This window comes from Eufriesea mexicana, unplaced genomic scaffold, assembly GCF_001483705.2.
Source record: "Eufriesea mexicana isolate 0111107269 unplaced genomic scaffold, ASM148370v2 scaffold1049, whole genome shotgun sequence".
NCBI classification, from domain to species: Eukaryota; Metazoa; Arthropoda; class Insecta; order Hymenoptera; family Apidae; genus Eufriesea; species Eufriesea mexicana.
Window position 1 is genome coordinate 23,100 of NW_016909187.1, and position 19,381 is coordinate 42,480.

General features: G+C 36.4%; 1 protein-coding gene across 1 annotated transcript in view; it reads right to left on the reverse strand.

The window, feature by feature from the left end:
• LOC108547488 (lateral signaling target protein 2 homolog) overlaps positions 1 to 19,381 on the reverse strand; it is a 76,804-nt gene that overhangs the window by 7,469 nt on the left and 49,954 nt on the right. The gene's annotated exons all lie outside the window — the stretch shown is intronic.

The following is a 19,381-nucleotide window of genomic DNA, read 5'->3' on the forward strand; positions in this document are numbered from 1 at the left end:
ATGAATCTGTTTGCCCCAATTCCCCAAGTTTACACAAGATTTTGCCGTTTATCTTCCATATACAAGGCATAAAAAATGATATATCATATTTCAAGGGAGTAAGTGACGATAACAGAAGGGATTAGTTTACATCTACTCTCGGTGCCCCTGATAATCCGATAGCTCCATGTTTTACAACCTGCGCGTTATCAAATCACTTTCTCCTTTTGTTCATACGGTACACTCTAATTTGCATAGTCGTACGGTTATGCTAAGTGCTACAGGTAATATCGAGGTGAAATTAAACTCGACCCACATTCTTGAAGACTTAATTCTACAGATCTCGGAATTAGTATATCGCAACGATGAAGATAGACGTTAGATTAATATTCCAGTACGTCAAAAGTTTAATCCCTTTAATTTATACAATCGCGAGTGAATTAATTATCCTTCCCCTTTCAAATAGCGCAACGCGAACCATCTAAGTACACATAATCTCTCGTGATGTTAAGTTTCGAAGTTTTATTAACGAATTTCACAATTCACTCGACGAATTTTTGTTCCTTTATTCACGAATGCACGTGTGGGTCGTCTATGTTCGAGAATTTTCATTTTCTAAAGGCGCGTTTTCATTTTCTTCTTTTCCATTCGTACGTGTAGTATGAAAATTAATTATTCAACGTATTTAAATATTCATAAGTATTCTCTTTTTGTATGAAAAAACTGCTTCAATTCGTATGCCAGAAGAATTTTCAGTTCTATGAATACCTCAGTGAAAGAGGTAAATTAATATTCTGGCTATTTAGATATATCGCGTTATATTTATAAAGTAAAATATTATATTGTTGTATATTCGAGATAAATCATATTGTACAGGTTTTGGAAGTCATATATCGAGTTCATAAACAAATTTAACCCAGATGCCATTAGTGATCTTCGTTTAATCTGACGAAACATAGCCGCCAGTGGAGTAACAAATAACTGATCAAACACACTGAATCCAACAACAAGATACAACTCCCTGTTAACGTTCTATGCGCTAAATGAATATCTCCCGGCGTAGTTAAACCCTTCTAACGTGTACCACAAGCTTCCATTTTGGAATACGCTGTTGGCCATAATACCCAAATATTTAAAAAATAGCCAATTTATCTTGCTTGCTGAATTACATCTTCAATAAAAATCTATAGTAAATATTATTAATATTTTCAGCACTAATTTCGAATTGCTAACAAAATTAACAGGAGATCTAGTATGGTGTTTACTTTCTCAATATCGGGATCCTTTGTAATATTCGATATTAGTACTTTATAAAATTAAGAAACGGAGTTCAACTCCTTTTACTGACAGCACACTACTTTTACTGGCATACACCACCTAAAATAAATAAAATTAACCGGGGACTTTCCTTTAAGACTACGTTCCTGAGAATTATTCGCTATTACTACCCCTGGCAATGAATTTTCGACTAAACACGATAACAGGAAATTATCTAAAATTACTATGACTTTTACAAGTAGTGTGTCAAATATAGGCATAAAAATGAGTGATTATTATAAATAATAATGAAATCTTTATTTATTACCAAGGGGAATAAGTATTGGAATAAGTATATTAGTATATAACCCCTTTTATAATTCTGTTTTATTTCTCACAAGCAAGAGACTAAGAAATTAATTAAGTTGTTCATACTATTTTAACAAAAATTCACCAACCTCGTTGTATATGTATCTTCCAAAAACCAGCAGATTGTCAAAATATAAACAAATCTCTGTCTCCGCAACGAAAACCTTTATGACACCTTCACGATACAAAACCGATCTAACCAAGATGTCCATAAACCAGCAACGGTTCTCAAAAATTCGCGCTCGATACGAAGCATCTCTATCCAGCAAAAGGCCTAGCCACCTTTTAAGGTCGTCCCTCTCGAGGAACGGATTGAAGACACCTGGGGGTGCATCGATCGCGAGGAAAATGCGTGAAATAGAACGGAAGCCAGCGGGTTTCGATTTCGACGAAATGGTCGTTCAACGATACAGAATGGCGGCCGCACTTTCGGCGAGTTCGTGAACCAGGAGACGCTATGAACTTTGGTGACCCCAGGTGACCCCGTCGGTCGATACGTCACTACATCCACCCCGTTTCGCCCTGCTGGCTCACCAGCCAGCTCGAACCGTAGCCGGGTTCCATGGGGTTGCGCGGACCGACGTTAAAAACGAGGTTGCGATGCTTTTAATCGCTCTTCCCTTGTATATGTGTTCCCATTACCAGAAATCCCGGGGATTCTTGTTAACAAAGTAAACGCGAGGAAGCGATAAATACGAGAAGCAGAACCTCTGTCGCCGCGATGACAACGTCTCGTGACATTTACTCTTCTTGACGTACTCCTTTCGAGGTCCTCGCTATTATCCCGTATGATTCGTCGAGGGAAACAGAAAAAAAAAAATGGAAAAAATGGAGAAAATAGAGAAAAATGATGAAAACGAGGGAAATTTATGGCGATTCGGATAGCGTTGTTAAATACATGAGAATCGAGATTAGAGTGGCTTGTTGAGGTAGTATTACATGGTATTATCTGGGTGTAAAGTTATCGATACCCGAGCAGCTTTGTTCTTGTTTAACAATGGCGCACACTCCATGTCGATGGTTGCATGAAAATGTCGATTGTTTTAGAAAAAGGAGCAAGAGGAAAAAATACACTTTATTCTATAGGCTAATTATCGTGCATGTGGGTAAAATCAAGTCAAACGTGGGTTTGTCTTGTTTTGAATTATTAATCTGCTTTTTTCGTCCACTGAATTGTATTTCATGACTTTCAGGATGTTTGAGAAATTATTGGAATCGAAATGGACGAAAGAATACCATTTTGTAATTTATCTTGCAAAAAAAGGCAAGGTAACCGGAGATACTTTATTTTGAAAATGAATCATTTGTCGATGTACCTGAAATTATGTTCTCAAATGGGTTGTATTCGTTCTCATTTTTAATCTGGATTTTCTTGTCAATTATTAGAAATTATTAGAGCTGAAACGTACAAAAGAGTCGAAAGAGGTATTTAAATATGTATCAAGAAATAGCTATACTGACTACTAAAAGAATTTTATACGAAATTTTGCTCCACTTTGCCTTCTTTCTCTCTGCTGGTATAATTAACAGAGTATTTCATTTATGCAATTATTTTTCCTTCTTATATTATAATTAACAGATCCCCAATAATTGGTCTCTTCGACAATTGCATTATTCACCGGAATTATCAATTTTTCACACATACTGTTCCTCATAAAGGGGAATTTGTAACAGTTACGAAGCAAATTGACTTTAATAAATCGTGTCGTTCAGGCAACGTTAAAAAAATAAATTACACGACAGCCAGAGATATATCATCTTAAACATCCTGACCTTTTACAACGTAATTTTCTTCCCTATTTTGCACGCCAAAATACGTTGGAATAAGTAATATGGAATAGCGTGACGCATAAAGAGGCGAAGAAGACACGTGATAAACAGGCGGATCTGCGCCTGCTAGCTGAATTTTAAACTTCGCTCTTCAACGAGGCCTTTAAATCAAATCAAAACAGGACCTTTAAAGCAGAAATTCCCGCCATGCGAGTCTTCCACAGATTTCCATACGTTTTTATTCCATCTCCTGTATTTTTCTCTCTTTTACCACGCGATATAGCGCTCGCATTCATTCGCGAAGCTAATTGATAAGACAAAAAAATTTTGACGCTGGAGAAAAAATTTCTCAAACGCTGCTTTTTCCGATAAATTTTATGCCAGCTTTGTCGATGAAATTTTCCTTTTTTTCTTGGTTTTCCTATACCAAACAGGAATATTGTCCCGGTACAACGAAAATATTTTTGCCGGCCATTTTTTTCTCTCATTTGACAATTTTCTTCCTCCATTGATTTTCGTCCTCCGCCATAAGAAAATTTCGTTCCGTTATGAAATTCGAGAAATATTTCTTTGCCAAGTCCCGACGTGGTAGAACGTTTGAGAAAATGTTCTATATGAAGCGTGCCAAGCTCAAAGAAGGAAAATAAATGTCCTATAAACACAAGATTGAAGGAGTTGCAACGAATATACAAAGCTTGCGCAGCAAGACGCACCTTTTTCAGGTTTCGCTTAAAAATGTCATTAGGTCGTTCCCACGCGAGTCGATGGCAGGTTGAATCCATTTTCTTCTCGAATTTCTGCGAGCAGTTTGAAAATGTCGAGTCAACCCCTTTGTTGATTCTCTCGAGCATCTCTGCGTTCACCCTAATCGTCTTCGATCGTTAGAGATTCTTACATCGATAATTAATCGTGTCACGGTTTCATCTGACTCGGTATTTTTTAATAAATTGCAGCGAGATGTGAGAAAATGCAAAAAGATTTCTAGGGTACCCATTCCCTTGTAATTTATTTCCTACGTATTGTGGTGAATTCTAGTTCATGAATATTTTATTTTCTGGACGTAATGGAAGCCATTTTCGAAACACATTTACGATAAATATATAAATTTCACATATTTTATTTAGGTTTTTAATATTTATATTTTTATATATACGTGTCATATTCTATTTCGTATCCCAATATTCGGATTTTTAAATATTTATATAATAATTGACTTTGTATCTAACATTTATATTTTTAAATATTTATACAATAATTGACGAGTGATACTAATGGAAATTAATTATTGTAATACGTATAAATTAATACTTAAACAGTGACTGGAAAACAATCGTATGTGTTAATTAATTAATATCCACTATTTCAATAGAAGTCTCTCGACTATTTCTACTACTTGAAACATGGCTTCTGTCGTAAGAAGATTAGGCCACTGCAAATACTAACGTACTATGTAGTATTCCAATACATATAAAATCGTAGTAAATCAGCTCTCGTATAACACGGTACTTCTTGTTTACACGATGAAATCTTTTCAAGAACAATTAATCTTAATCTTCAACAAGCACGTACATATACATCATTTCCCTCAGAAAAATGAGAAATAATCGTCTCTCCTTAAAATTAATAAATTCATCCCTCAAGCACGTAAATAAAAAGCTTCTTCTGTAAAATAAATAAATAAATTTCGTTTGCTATCAAAATCAATGAAAATGCGAAGAAAGATAATAAAAAATACGTGGTTTACTACCATCGTAAATGAGAAATCATTTTACGTGGGTTCCTTTGGCACGCAAACGAACGTTAATTGCACGCCATAGCGAAATCTCGAACGCGAAATATTCCGTATGGCGCGTGCAATGCGACAAAAGAATATCGAAAAGCAATTGGGAACTGGTCACTCGTCGTCATAAATTTTCTCGTGGAAGACGAGCTTTTTCCCTGGAATATCCTACCGAGCCAAGAATATAACATCTTCCAGAACCGGATGTCGTTCGCGTTCGCTTCAGTTCGAGGAGTAATAAAGCACGAGTCGGTGAACGAAGCAACTTTTTATCCAGGTCGTTGAATTTGTCTCATTGCGCAGTACCCTCCACCGGCGAAAAATCCATATCGCGCGCAAACATCGTGCAAAAAGCCTTTATAAATATATATTTCGCGAGAATATCCACGGACCAACCCGTCAATTCCCTTGTCCGCCAATGAAGCGAACCGGTGCGAATCCAGGCAAATTATTCGCAAGCCACCCCCTAACCCCTTTCGACGTTCTGCACAAAGCGAGGGAAACAAATGAACACCGGCGTGCCGATAAAGTTGGCTATTAGAAAAATTATCGAATTAATTGCGAAGAGGTATTGCGTGTCGAATCGTTGACTCGGGTGAAATATGTAAGTTTGTTCAAGCGGTAGAATTATTATAATAAATTAGTTAACGTGATCTTTGATTGCTTTAGATTTCTTGTTTCCAGACGTCTTTGTGATTATATAAAATATGCAATTATATTTTTCATAAATATGTTTTGATGTTTATCGAGATAGATACATAGGTAATTATGCGTACTTGATTAGCTTTAACAGGTGATTTTATTTATTATTATTTATGCACGTTATTTTTAGGTGCAGTAGTGTAGGGTTAAAGAAATTAGTGTAAATAATATTTAGATTGCTTTCTTGTTGTCTGTTGCTGATATCTCATAAGGGAATTACGAGGAATGTTTGTCACATGGAAGTTTGTAGTAAAATATACGCTGCTGATCCTACGAAAAAATACAGTGGTGTTATTCTGGACTGGAAACCAGGCTTTAAAGCTGCATTAAGATCGTTGTCCTAATTTAGAACAATGTTTCTTCTTTGAACATTTAAAAACAAGCCCTCTTTCATCTCTTGCAATTAGCTGTTTTAAAAGCAGATCTCAGATGGGAAAAAGATTCTACCCAGAATTAGTTCGTACAAAACCTAGATATTACGACTTTACTTGTCTGTCGTTTTTACTGTATTTAAAGTATAAAAGATCTAAATTCCATGCATTATTTATGTCTCACGATATTTTTATCCACTGAAGTTATGAATATAATTTTAACATTTTTCAAAACATATACAATATTGAACTTTCAGTTTAATGAGATATGAATTGCTATAATTTTAAATGACATAAGATTGTAAAATTTTCTGCACGTAAATATAAGGAAGAACATTCGAGTATCATATGAAGATATTAGGGTTATTTTTTGACAAAGGTTTATTGGTCACAGCGTGCAGTAGAGTAATATGATTTTTTGAGAAGTTGATTTTTTACAAGAAGTGTTTCATCATGGAATTTCAATGCATTGACCAGTGCATCAGCTGAGACGAATCCTTCGTGAAATTGATTTCCTAAGGACGAGAGGCCAATTTAGCGTGTCATGCAAATTGTAGAAATGTGCCACCTACGTTCGTTACTTTGATCGGAATCCTCTCAAAGGAACTCACGAGGATAATTTACATGCGACGAATGGTGTGAATTATTTGCGATAAAAGCAAAACAAGGGTGTTTCATCAATCTCCTGCGATATTTTGTAATAATCATCTTCAATCAAAAGACACTATACTGAATACTAATAAATACATTTTATGAAATTTATTATATAACTCTTAGCCAGTTAGGTAACCTTTGAAATACATTCTTCTGAAAAAGAAATTATTTATGTATTTCTAAAATAGATTTAAATATTTTTTAACTGACATATGTTAAAATGTCATTAATTTATTTTGTAAACGTTGTTTGAATTGGTAACCGTAGAAGTAATTCAAACTTTTAATATTTTTGTGAGTGAGATATCAGGCACAGTAATTTTATTTCGAAAAGATAATTTAAGCTTTGTACATTTATGTTCTAATTATTGTCTGATATCTGCCTTGAAGGTATCTCATGGGAATAACAGGATGAATATGAAAGAAACGATAGGATAGCGTCAAAGTGACGAGCTAAATAATTGTGATTTCGATATTAAGCTCCTGGGAAACTCGATGTTTGAAATTTTACTCTGGGATTGCAATGTAATTAAAGAACAATTTAAACGATCGATGAGTGCTATCTCGGTCAAACCCAAATTACGTTTGAGAGTGATATCGGATAAAAAGTGAAGCTATTTAATGCAACGTTCTATTTAGATAATTTATTGAAGAGTATTGAAAGGTGTAATGGGGAAAGGGAAATTTTAAATACACTAATTGAAAGTTTACTTGTCCCTATTATTTCCGAGTAAAGATCAATCTTTATTCTTGTTGTTAGCCAGATCTAATTAACCTTTTCCATGCTTCCATCAGCATATTAATTAATCAACTATGAAACAAATGACGCTGTTATAATATTAATTGATCTATTATTAATTTCTCGTCTGTGCAATCTGAATATAAATCGTGCAATAACTATTATGATTAAATGAACAATTAATTCACACGTCAGATCAGTAACACCGCCGAAATTTCACATCTCGTTAAATTCAACGGCATTTAACAAAGTAAATGTTTTAATAATCCTACTCGTATGATTTTTGAGGAAATTCGAATAAATTAGAATTTTCGATTATAACGTAACGAGTGCTAAAATAACAATCAGTACTATCAATACCACATGCAGGAGTACCAATATTAATACTAATAATAGCAATACTAGTAGCATGAGCATTAATACGAATCCTAGTAATAGCAATAGCACTAAAAATAGCACTACAATACGAATTCTAATCATAATAATAGTACTAGCAATAATAGGAATAACGAAACGAAAAATACCAGTGGTTATAATAATAGCAATAGTAGGAGTAATAATACGAGGAATGGTAATAGCAATAGTACCAGTAATAGTAGGAAAAATGATACGAAAAGTAGTAATAGCAATAATACGAATAGTAGTAGTAATAGTACCAGCAATAGTAGGAATAATAATACGAGGAATGGTAATAGCAATAGTATCGCTAATAGCACTATAATACGAATTCTAATCATAGTAATAGTACTAGTAATAATAGGGATAACGAAACGAAAAATATCTGTGGTAATAATAATAGCAAAAGTAGGAGTAATGATACGAGTAATAGTAATAATAATAGTACCAGTAATAGTAGGAAAAATGATACGAGAAGTAGTAGTAGCGATAATACGAATAGTAGTGGTAACAGTATCAGCAACAGTAGGAATAATAATATGAGGCATAGTGGTAGCAATAGTACCACTAGTAGTAGAAAAAAATACAAAATATTAATAGCAATAATAGGAAGAATGATACGAAAAATAGTAATAGCAATAATACGAATAGTAGTGGTAACAGTATCAGCAATAGTAGGAATAATAATATGAGGAATGGTGATAGCAATAGTACCACTAATAGTAGAAAAAAATACAAAATATTAATAGCAATAGTAGGAATAATAATATGAGGAATGGTGATAGCAATAGTACCAGTAATAGTAGAAAAAAATACAAAATATTAATAGTAATAATAAGAAGAATGATACGAAAAATAATAATAGCAATAGTACGAATAGTAGTGGTAACGGTATCAGCAATAGTAGGATTAATATGAGGAATAATATGAGGAATGGTGATAGTAATAGTACCACTAATAGTAGAAAAGAATACAAAATATTAATAGTAATAATAGGAAGAATGACACGAAAAATAGTATTAGCAATAATACGAATACCAGTGGTAATAGTACTAGCAATACTACGAATGGTAGTATGAAAAATAGTTTCAATAACAATACAACAATAGTACATGTAACAATACGAATAATGGTAACAATATTAGCGTTGATAAATCTTATCCGCGAATTGAAAAAATCGCCTGAATTTCGAAATTGTTTTCAAACTAGCGCTTCCACAAACGACTTTAAAGAGCTGTTAAAGCCATCAAACACCTTATGATGGAGTATCACCACTGATAAAATCTTTATTCCAGGAGCACTTCGCTGGGACATCTTTCACGTCGTTAGACTTTTCACTTAAAACGAAAGAACGGCTACTCCAAGCCGCTCGAACGTGCCTCGAGGATCGCGGAGCGTAACACGTCGACGAAGCTCGATATAAAATCCCGAAACGTCACGTTCGATCATGCTCGATCGTACAGAAAACACGCGCGAGATTTGTCCAAGAGTTTTCACTTTCTCTCGAACCCATCCCTCCGCGGAAAATTGATTTTGCAGTTATTTAAATGAGTTCCATGATGGAACTTTTAACGCGGATTTATAGCTAAGAGCCACACTTTCATTCTCCCATGGCAAAACTTTTGAAAGAATCGTGTCTTTATTTTACTCTTTCCTTCTATATAAATATTTCCTTCTTTTTTAGAAATTTTAATCATTTTAAAATTAATTATTGCACGTTCAGAATAATAGTTTGAATCGTGGTTTCGTCTTTATTTCAAAAGGAAATTCTAGAAGAGGAATTTCTTTCAATCGAGTATTGCATATGCTCCGAATTACAGAGAGCTATTCAGATCTGATAAGCAGAAAAGAAGCCTCTTTTTTTAAAGACAGTACTAAGACTCGTGCATCGATGAAGAGTCATTGAAAAATGTTGGATCTGAATATGAAATATCCCACCTCATCCTCTTCATTCACTGATCGTTCACTGAATACCATCGTTCTACTATTATTTATCCTAGTTTTTAAAAAAGTAGTGACCTAAAAGAATTATCGATGGAATTAAAATAGAAGGAATAAAAGAATATCTGGAAATATTCGATAAATAAAAAGAGGACAATTTTTGCTTTTAAATAACAACTATAATCTACTTGACTGACAGCAAAAGGTACTATTCGATAAAATACAAATCCCTCGAAAGTATTTACCTAGATCACTGTTTCCAAACCGTTCTTAAATTCTAGAAAATTTTTAAATAACCAACAGCTATGGAAAATTTTATTTATTACAGAAAAGAAGCCTGAAGGAATTGTAGAAAAATAAAATGGTGGAAAGAATTATTATAAAACGACGTGTTATAATATTTTTTCTAAATTTATTCGTAAATCCCATGGAGAAATGATAAAGAAGATTGTCGCGGACGCATGAGGGTTGACGATGGTGTAAAAGTGCATAAAGAACAGCCAAGGTACAAAGACTGGAGCGTTTCATAAAGATTTATTCTCGAAAAGTCGTGCATCAGGTGTATATAAGTGGTACAATAGAGAAACGGCATAAGAAAGCTTATTAATTCCTATTCATAATAGTTGCGGTAGTAATATATATTGCAATAGTGTATGCAAGAGCTATAATAATTGTAACAATGATAAAGATCGTCGCCCGTCCACCATCAGCCACATACTCAGTAATCCTTATCGTCTATCTTAAATCCTAATAGAACTTGTACATACAGTAAGATTACGCTTTAAATTACTCGTCCTCGTATAGATTACTGTTCTTCTGATCGTTTCCTCCGTCCAAGATAAATTTCCACGGTGCCTGAAATCAACCCTTTCGGTGTTTAATTCGTGCAACGCGTCTCATTCATATTCACCGCATAACGCGTTTGATTCGATTCCATTTTCATTCGATTTAATCCATATTCACGTAACGTAATTCATACGTCACATATCGAAAAGGAAATCCATTTAACCTAGAAAATATATATCGGCCTCGAAGTTTGCCTAATTTCCATGAAACGCTTGTTTCGTCCACATCTTTACAGACAAACATCGAGTGATACGAAAATAAAGAATGAATAATAATATTATGACTGGACAATAAATAGTGCTTTATATTTCCAGTTTAGGATGCCATTCTTCCTTTTGTATAGAATAATATTTCTAATCTGGAATGTTGACAATTGGAATTATTTATTGCAGATCGAAATTATCGACGTATTATTTAATAATTTCTGTTTCTTGTTTTGAATAATTATTAAATAATTATTATTTTATACTAAAAATATCGATGTTATTTGTTGACCAATCTGGTACTTCGCCTGGCACGTACTTCGTTATTATAGTACTCGCGGGAGATATAGTTTGTTCGTAAAATCAACCGACCGCAAAAGTACCCCTATTTCGACTTTTGAAACAATAATACGAGAAGCTTAATAAAATAGGATACACGAAAGTTAAGTAAATTATTTCTCCCTAATTTCCAAATTAAAATAAAAAGCTATAAACAAATGAAATTTCACTTATAGAGGGTTAATCGACAATTTTTCTCGATCTACTGTCCAGTATTAAATATCCACAGCCAAAAACTGTAGACGATCCTAAACAGTGCCATTTTCGTATGAATCGAGGCCACAGCTTGATTAATACAACGATTTCCGAGCGCACTATATTGCTCACGTTTACTATACCGTAAGCACAGAAAGGGTTAATCAAAATCGGCCCTTTTTATTCAGCAGACTCGCAAATGCACTTCGTGAGAGGAGAAAACGTCAGAATCACGTATTCTCGCCGCTTAAAATGGTTCTTCCCGTTGGCCCTTTCTCACCCCTCGAAGCTTCCTTTCTTCACGGCGGTAAACACACTTTGTCGATCCATTACATGGAATGTCTGCTTGCAATCGGCGCCTCGGGAGGCTGAAAGCGTGGCCAACAAGGGAAACAACGATACAGAGCTTATCGTCCCTAGCGATCGACGGATTCCTTATTACTACGAAATTCTGTTCCGCGAGGGAGTTCCTTTCGCTCGTGCTGTCCTAAGCTTTTTCTCCACCCTCGTCAGTCTCGAATCGATATGCCGTGAACGAAGAACTTCGCGGGTCTATAACCGTCCCAACGGGGCCATTCTCACGGCGAATAAAACGCGAGTTTCATCGTCGAGCTTAGCCCTCGCGTGGAGGAACGAAACGTCCGCGAGTCGCGCCATGACGTCGAGTAATCGTTGACACGTACGCTTGACACGTCGTTCATACACGTCTGTTCGCTAATTAATACTCGAAAGCTTTCTCTAACGAGCTCGAGCTTTCGATCGCCGTGGAAAATGGCCGACCGAATTCCCGCGAACGTCCGGTGATAGCTTGCGTGATATATCCGTGATCGAGGGTCCCTTCTACTGATCATTCTTCACGCCATTTTCTTTATTCTATGTTCCTTTTCTAGTTCTTTTATTTTTCTTTGGTTTCTTTGGGATTTTTGGTTTTTAAGAGGTGAGAAATAATTTTCGTGCAATTTATTGGAGCTCGTGAGTGGTACGTGGTTGATGGAAGGGTAGTAGGTTTTGACGAATTTCGTAAAGGGGTTAGAAATTTGAAGTAAAATGTAATTTAATTCTTCAAAGATTTACTGATTATCGATACTTTTAACTGTAATCTAAATATCAAAGAAGATAAAGGATGTGTAAGAAATTACAAATTGATACTTTATTTTAAGTTTCAATTTTTGTAGGTATTTATTAAAATGACGAATTACTATTAATTTATACTGTTTTCCATTGATAAATGAATAAAATGTCATAATTTTAACCTGGTAGGAAAACAAAGTGTTTTTCAGTAAAAAATATCGATCAAATATTTTTTATTCTTCCTAGCGAGTGCAAGTGCCATTATAGCCTAGAGATTGACACTCCATTTGTAATACTCTGATGGAAAATGTTATCGAAAGACTAAGGAAATAGAAAAAAAATTTAATTCACGAAAGTTGTAAGGGAAATTTGTACAGTAGTACGAAATATTAATTTATAAAATTTTTAATTAAACATCCAGTACACGCTGGTAGACCTTCAGTTAGTTTTATCGATGGACAAATATTTTGTTCGAGTATATCCAGCGTAATGAGAATTTATTATCGGGTCGAAAATGTATCATTTTTAATTGACCAATTTAGTATTACGAGATATTTACGATGACAAAGGTGTAGGTATTCAGGCAACAGACAGTATAAATAGCCTTCGTAAATTAAGTATGGCATCAATATGTTCGAGAGGAACCTTGATTATAATTATATTAAAAGAAAAATTACATCGAATCACGTAGCAGGACGAACAGGTTACTTTAGAACAACGAGATACTTTTAATTTATTTTTCGTGAGTCTCTAGACTGTTTCTCCTTTCCAAAATTACGTTTCATCAACTTCGATCAGCGATTTTCCAGTATTCTCTAACTCACCTCACAACTATATCCAAATTAGTGCTTTCACTTGACATTTAATTATTTACTAAATACAAATAACCAAAGAATTCTAATACCTTATTATTTATATTCTACGTTGAAAATTGCTTAAAAATTTTTGAATTACCCCAGAATTTTTCTACCTCCTTAACTTGACTTTTCAACATCGTTCCTACCCCGAGCTTGCGAGCAGGAAATCACAGAATAGCTGTATTTTATTTTCCATATCAGATTCCATAATAAAAATTACCAAAGAATTCTTACATTTTACTTGATTCTAGAATATTTAATTTCTCGATATCATTCTTTCCCAAGATTTACAAATATTTAGGAATGAATAATTCCCCCTGATATTTAAAAAATTCTTAAACCCTGTTATTTAATTTCACGATGAAGATTCGTTACACCAAAAATCCTAAAATCACCAAAGAATTCTCTTTCCCGGCTAGCTCGAAGGGACCCTCGATAGTAACACGGAGCTCCATTGCTTTTTCCTCTTCCACTTCTTCATTTTCTTCATTAAAGCTTCAAGCTTTCGCACTCTAAGTGCGTGCAAGGTACCGCGTGAAAGTAATTGTACCACTTATTTTAGGATATTTCTGTACCCGAAATTAACATGCCGTGGAACCCGTCGCTTTCAATGGCGTCTCAACCCCATATTAACCCCCTCCCCTCAATCGTAGAATATTCGCGGCGTATGATTTCCTAACGGGAGATCTGTCGTGCGTTAAAAATCCATTACAATGTACAGCAATAAAAAACGTTACAACCCGGTTACGATACATAGAATATGTCCACCGTTCGGAGAAGATAGATCGTTTAAATGAACGCGGGAGAAGTACAGAAGTACCTATGATTAAAGTTAATCTGCGGTTTCAGCCTTTCAGTTTCGAAGGAATGGAAGAATGAAATTAATCGTTCGAAGCGGGACGAGGCGATTTCTTTAAACGATATCTTTCCCTTAATAAATACACGGTGTCCCAATTTAAAAAAGGTAGAGATGTATAATAATATAATATATGTACAGAGTAAGATTCCTCGAAAGAACATTATACACGTTTTCTCGGTATGAGATTAATTAATAAATTTTTTCATTGGATCACAGAATGGTAGCGCCCGAGCGTGGCAATTTCTTCATGAAGACGTTCGAAAACGACCCGGCGTTCGAGACCATTGTTCTCAGCGATATATCCACGAAATACGAAGCGAAATGATCCTTCTCGTCTCATTTCCTCTTCCATTACCTTTCTTCTTCGTTTCATCCCATTTCCCCGGTTTCTTTTTTGTCTTTTTTGTCCGTCGAGCTTCGTTCCCTTCGCGCGATCCTCACGATATAATTGCGATGGATCGACAGGCGAACGAGGATCGAGCTGGTATCGGGCCGTTTTCGAAGATCTCGCCGTCTAAAGCTAGCATATGTAGTTAAATACCCAAGGTATTATAAAATGGAATATAGCATATTAAAATTACATACTATCTTAATACGTACTGCGCTATCAGTCACTGGACATTGGACACCCCGTACCGATTGAACGGGGACGTCTGAAAAGATTTGGAGCTGCCCCGACTAATTATCGTTACATGTAAACGTATAAGATTTCGAGTCACGATCGAATGCACTTATGGGAGAAAGCAGCACGTAATATACGCAGCGTAAATGTGATCGTACCTCGAGGCTAAGAGGGTACCGTCGAACCAAACGCAAGGGTACACGGTGCCCGAATCTGGACGCAGTTTTCGATTCATAGTCATCGCCACTGCCGAATAAATTTCAATCGCTCAGGGTCGACTATCGCGCCACACACCGCACCCATTTTAGGATCTGGTTGTACTTCGGCTTGCAAACATGTCACAGATAATGCCCCCTTATCGTTATTCGTCTCGATTTATTCCCCCAAATAAGGTAGCAATTTGCTCAGGGTCAGGGTTCTACCGCGACTTTTATGTCCTCGGCCATTCGTCTTTTGATTTAAGCCCGAGTTTAAGTGGTAGGTCTAATTTTCGGGGAATTCTTTATGGCTGTTTGGATACCGATATTTACTTCTGGGCGAGGTAAATGATCGTGGTGTCGCTGAATATAAGAAAATTGTAGGTAAGATTTAAATTTTTTTTGGCATTTTGGGCACCAATTGGAAGAAGTCAGATTGACAGATGGCATTTTTGATCAATTATTTGGGTATATTACTGTATTTGAAAAGAAATAAAAATGAGAAAAGTATACTGAGGATTGAAACATTCCAGGATACTGATATTCTCTGAATGAGATGAACGTGTAGTATCCTAAATTTTTCTGACTGCAATTGATAGATATTGTAAAATTGAAAAATATTTTTTCCCGTAAATCAATTAAATGTACCATTCTGATATAAAACAAATGAAAACAGGATATTCGTTCCTATCAAAAGTGAAAATAACTATACCCAAATCGTATTATTGTAATAGTTAGGAATTGGACAGTGTAATAATTGTTTACAGATAATAAAAAGACTATATCAAGCAAGAAATAACAAACAAATAACTGAACGATGCACTATTCGACACCATTTTATTTTTCCGAACGAAATTTCGTTCTACCGTCTTAAAACTGTGGCATGTCCTAGTTACGTGAAACTGAATTCCCTATAGTCATTACCCTCGAACGTGTTAAATGTCTTACCCTCTATCCACAGTCGCCTTGAAACGCTATGCCTTAGACTGCTGTAAGACATTGGGAACGGACGAGTAACCAAACAATGTGGTGAGAGAAGCATTCGAGTGGTCGAACAGGCGTGGTGGGGGAAGCGTTCGAGTCTCCAAACAGCGTGGTGGGGGGCGCGTTCGAATAACCAAACAGCGCAGTGGGGGAAGCGTTCGAGCGATCTTGAGCGACCGACATCTTTGGCCCAGACTATATCGCGTCACGCATTGCACGTTTCTCAGCTCCCTCTCTGAAAAATCTCGCGATTTTCCTCGAACCAAGGAACGCCAAACCTTTCCAGGTTATTCTTAAGTACATTTTCAAATGTAACGAGAAATTTGAACGGTTTCTAGACTATTAGATCTACGATTGTAACCTGCACGAAATCAAAAATTGCTCGAGATTCGACACTCTTACTAAGATAAAATATCTTCTCTAGATAGTCTAGTTGAACCTCCTACAAAATTCGATTGTTACTTCACGAAAAAAACCGTGAGATCGACTCGAAGAGCCAAAAGCTACGAGTCACTACGTATGTACTCGAAATGGAATGTTCGATTGCGTCGAATGCAAGACTGGAACGCAATGTATCATTTAGAGGATGAAATTAATGCGTACCCGTAATCGAAGAGCAGCAGATTGTTCGATTGCCGTCGTAGTTCTCGTTGACTACCGCCATTTATTGATCGAATCGATCAGCTAAGTGATTACGTGAAAAACGGATCTGGCAAATAAGGAAAGAGATACGTTCGAAGCTTGTACAGCATCTCTCTTGTGCAGACATCGTAAGAGTCGAATGTATGTTTCACGACGTGTCACGAATGCCATAAGTCTTTCGAAAAAAGGGAAGAAATGCAGAATATCAGGTATTTCGCGAAATATCTTCGATATTTCAATTGTACCGATGAAAACATGGAATATTACGGAAGAATCTCATATTACATATGAAAATCTTTCAAAGAACGTAATAAGAGAATACGTGACAGTAGCAAAAGGAGTGAAACGAATAAAAATTACAGTCAAAAAAGATGGAAATATCTGAGATATTGCACCAAACTGTTTAAAGCTAGAATTCATTTCAGTGATTAAAATAAATCCGAGAATATTCTTAATTATTAATCAAAAAATTACGTCTCCAAAGAAAGATAGACAAGACGAAAATAATTCTTCGACAATCATATTCTTCCTCGTCAGACCACGTGGATCGCTAAATCCCGTGAAACGCGAACGATTTTGCACGTGCAATGACTGATACTAGACCATCGAAATCGGGACCAACTTGCTTAAACGTTAAAGGACATTCGTTTTGATAAATCGTGTTCTCTAAAGACGCTTAGTCCCGATCTCGGGTCCGCCTTACTTACGATTTAAATATTAAAGTGTAATGAGTATGTTGGCGTTCAAAACCTCTGTATAGTTTCTTACATTATTAAATCGAATTTCGGATATAAGATGATTAATCGATGAAATTAATTACTGATATTCCGCGACCGAAGAAATATCAGCCATGCGGTACCTCTACCCTCGTCCATCCCTTACACCCTCTCTCTCATTCTCGCCTTCTTCATCCTTAAAATTGTCTATCTCTTCCTTCGAATTAATTAAATCTTGGTCCTTGAGTGCATGGTTTTATATTTTCGCGTCGAAGTCGATTTTACCCAATTCTTCGAGCTACTTTCTTCATTCGACTTTCATTTTTAATGACGACTCGATACTTTCCTTAAAGAATTTCTTCCTCACACCTTCTCTCGCGTATACCACGAGGACCTCCGTCTCACGCGGGAAACAAATCTCGCAACGTTCCCATAACGGCGCGATCCTGTCCTGGAATATCCTCGAAATTTTTCCCCGTGTCCTCACCGCGAGGTCCGCTTAACGAGGATTAAATCGGTTGATCGAGGACTTGCTCGATTCTTCGGAACTTTCCTCTCGTCGAGGAGAAAAAGGAAAATAATCATGATCCTAGTCACAGAATCTCTGTGGACGAAAAAGTTCCGTCGTTTCCAGGTCCTACGCTCTAACTTTCGAATACCCTCTCCGTCTCCACGTGACCACGAATTATCGAGAAAATTCGGAAAGGATTATCGGACCTGTGACCCCGCCGTGGAGGATTTCGTTCCAAGGTGACTGCGAAGTATTTTTAAAAAACTAAACGCGCGTCGTTGCATGCTTTGTTCTCATTGTTCCGAGAGAGAAACGTAGCCTCCGTGGTTTGGAATGAGCTTCGAGACTATCGAGATCTCGGCCGGGTTCTCTAGACAGCGGCAGTGCGACGAGTAAACGTCTCGGCCTTGCTGTAATTCGTCGAGGAAATTGATTTCCTACCGAGCATTTGGATCGAAAGGTTACGTCTTGTTAAATTTATCTATCTTGTTAAATTTCTCTCGCCTGTAACGAGCGAATCGCGCACAAAAGAGACACCTAGCCCCGGTGAACGGTATCTTTCCCGCTGGACTTCCTGACAGGAAATTGCTCCGAGTAGAATTGCGTTCGAAGGCGAGCGGAATGCTCGGTGAATACGCGTCGAAACTCGATTCCTCGAGAATACGAAACTTTCAAGGAGATAGGCTGTGCTCGAATCGAAATTAGCGCACGGGAAATTGCATTTTCGACTATGTAGATTACACTTTCGTTGGCTGCTAGCTCGAGTGAGATGCTTTCGATTAGTTGCTTGTTTTACGGTCGATTGCCCCCATTGAGGATCTGCAGGTAAACCGTGGAATTCGATTATCGGAACCGTTAAACGATTGATCGTTCAGCGAGGTACAATGAATTTTGCACGAGAATATTTTTCCCGCTCAAGAGTCTGCCATGTTGTTTGCGATTTTTCGTTGCGTCCAACGAATGACAATGACGAGTCTGTCGTTTAGATGGAAACGAAATTGGTGTGACGTTTGCAACGAAACCTTGGTCCCATTGATCAAGTTCTGCGGACATTTGCCTCTTTCGGAAGAGGATTCTTCGTTACTGGGAACTCGTGGGAAGAGTCGAATCAACTGCGAGACAGTAGCGAGATTTGGAACAGCTGTCAAGAGAAATCGACGAAACCGACGAAATCTCGATGTCTTCCAAGGACTGTTCGTGTATCAGAGTCGATATGAACTCTTTAACCTTTTCCTCCTCCTTTTCTCGAATTCGAAAACCACTTTCAAACGATTCCCATTGACTCTATCGCCTTCCAACGCGTGTCTCCTTTAATCGCGCAACCAATCATAACCAATGGGATAACGTGTTCGAAGCTCTCGCGATACCGACTACTCGTAGAA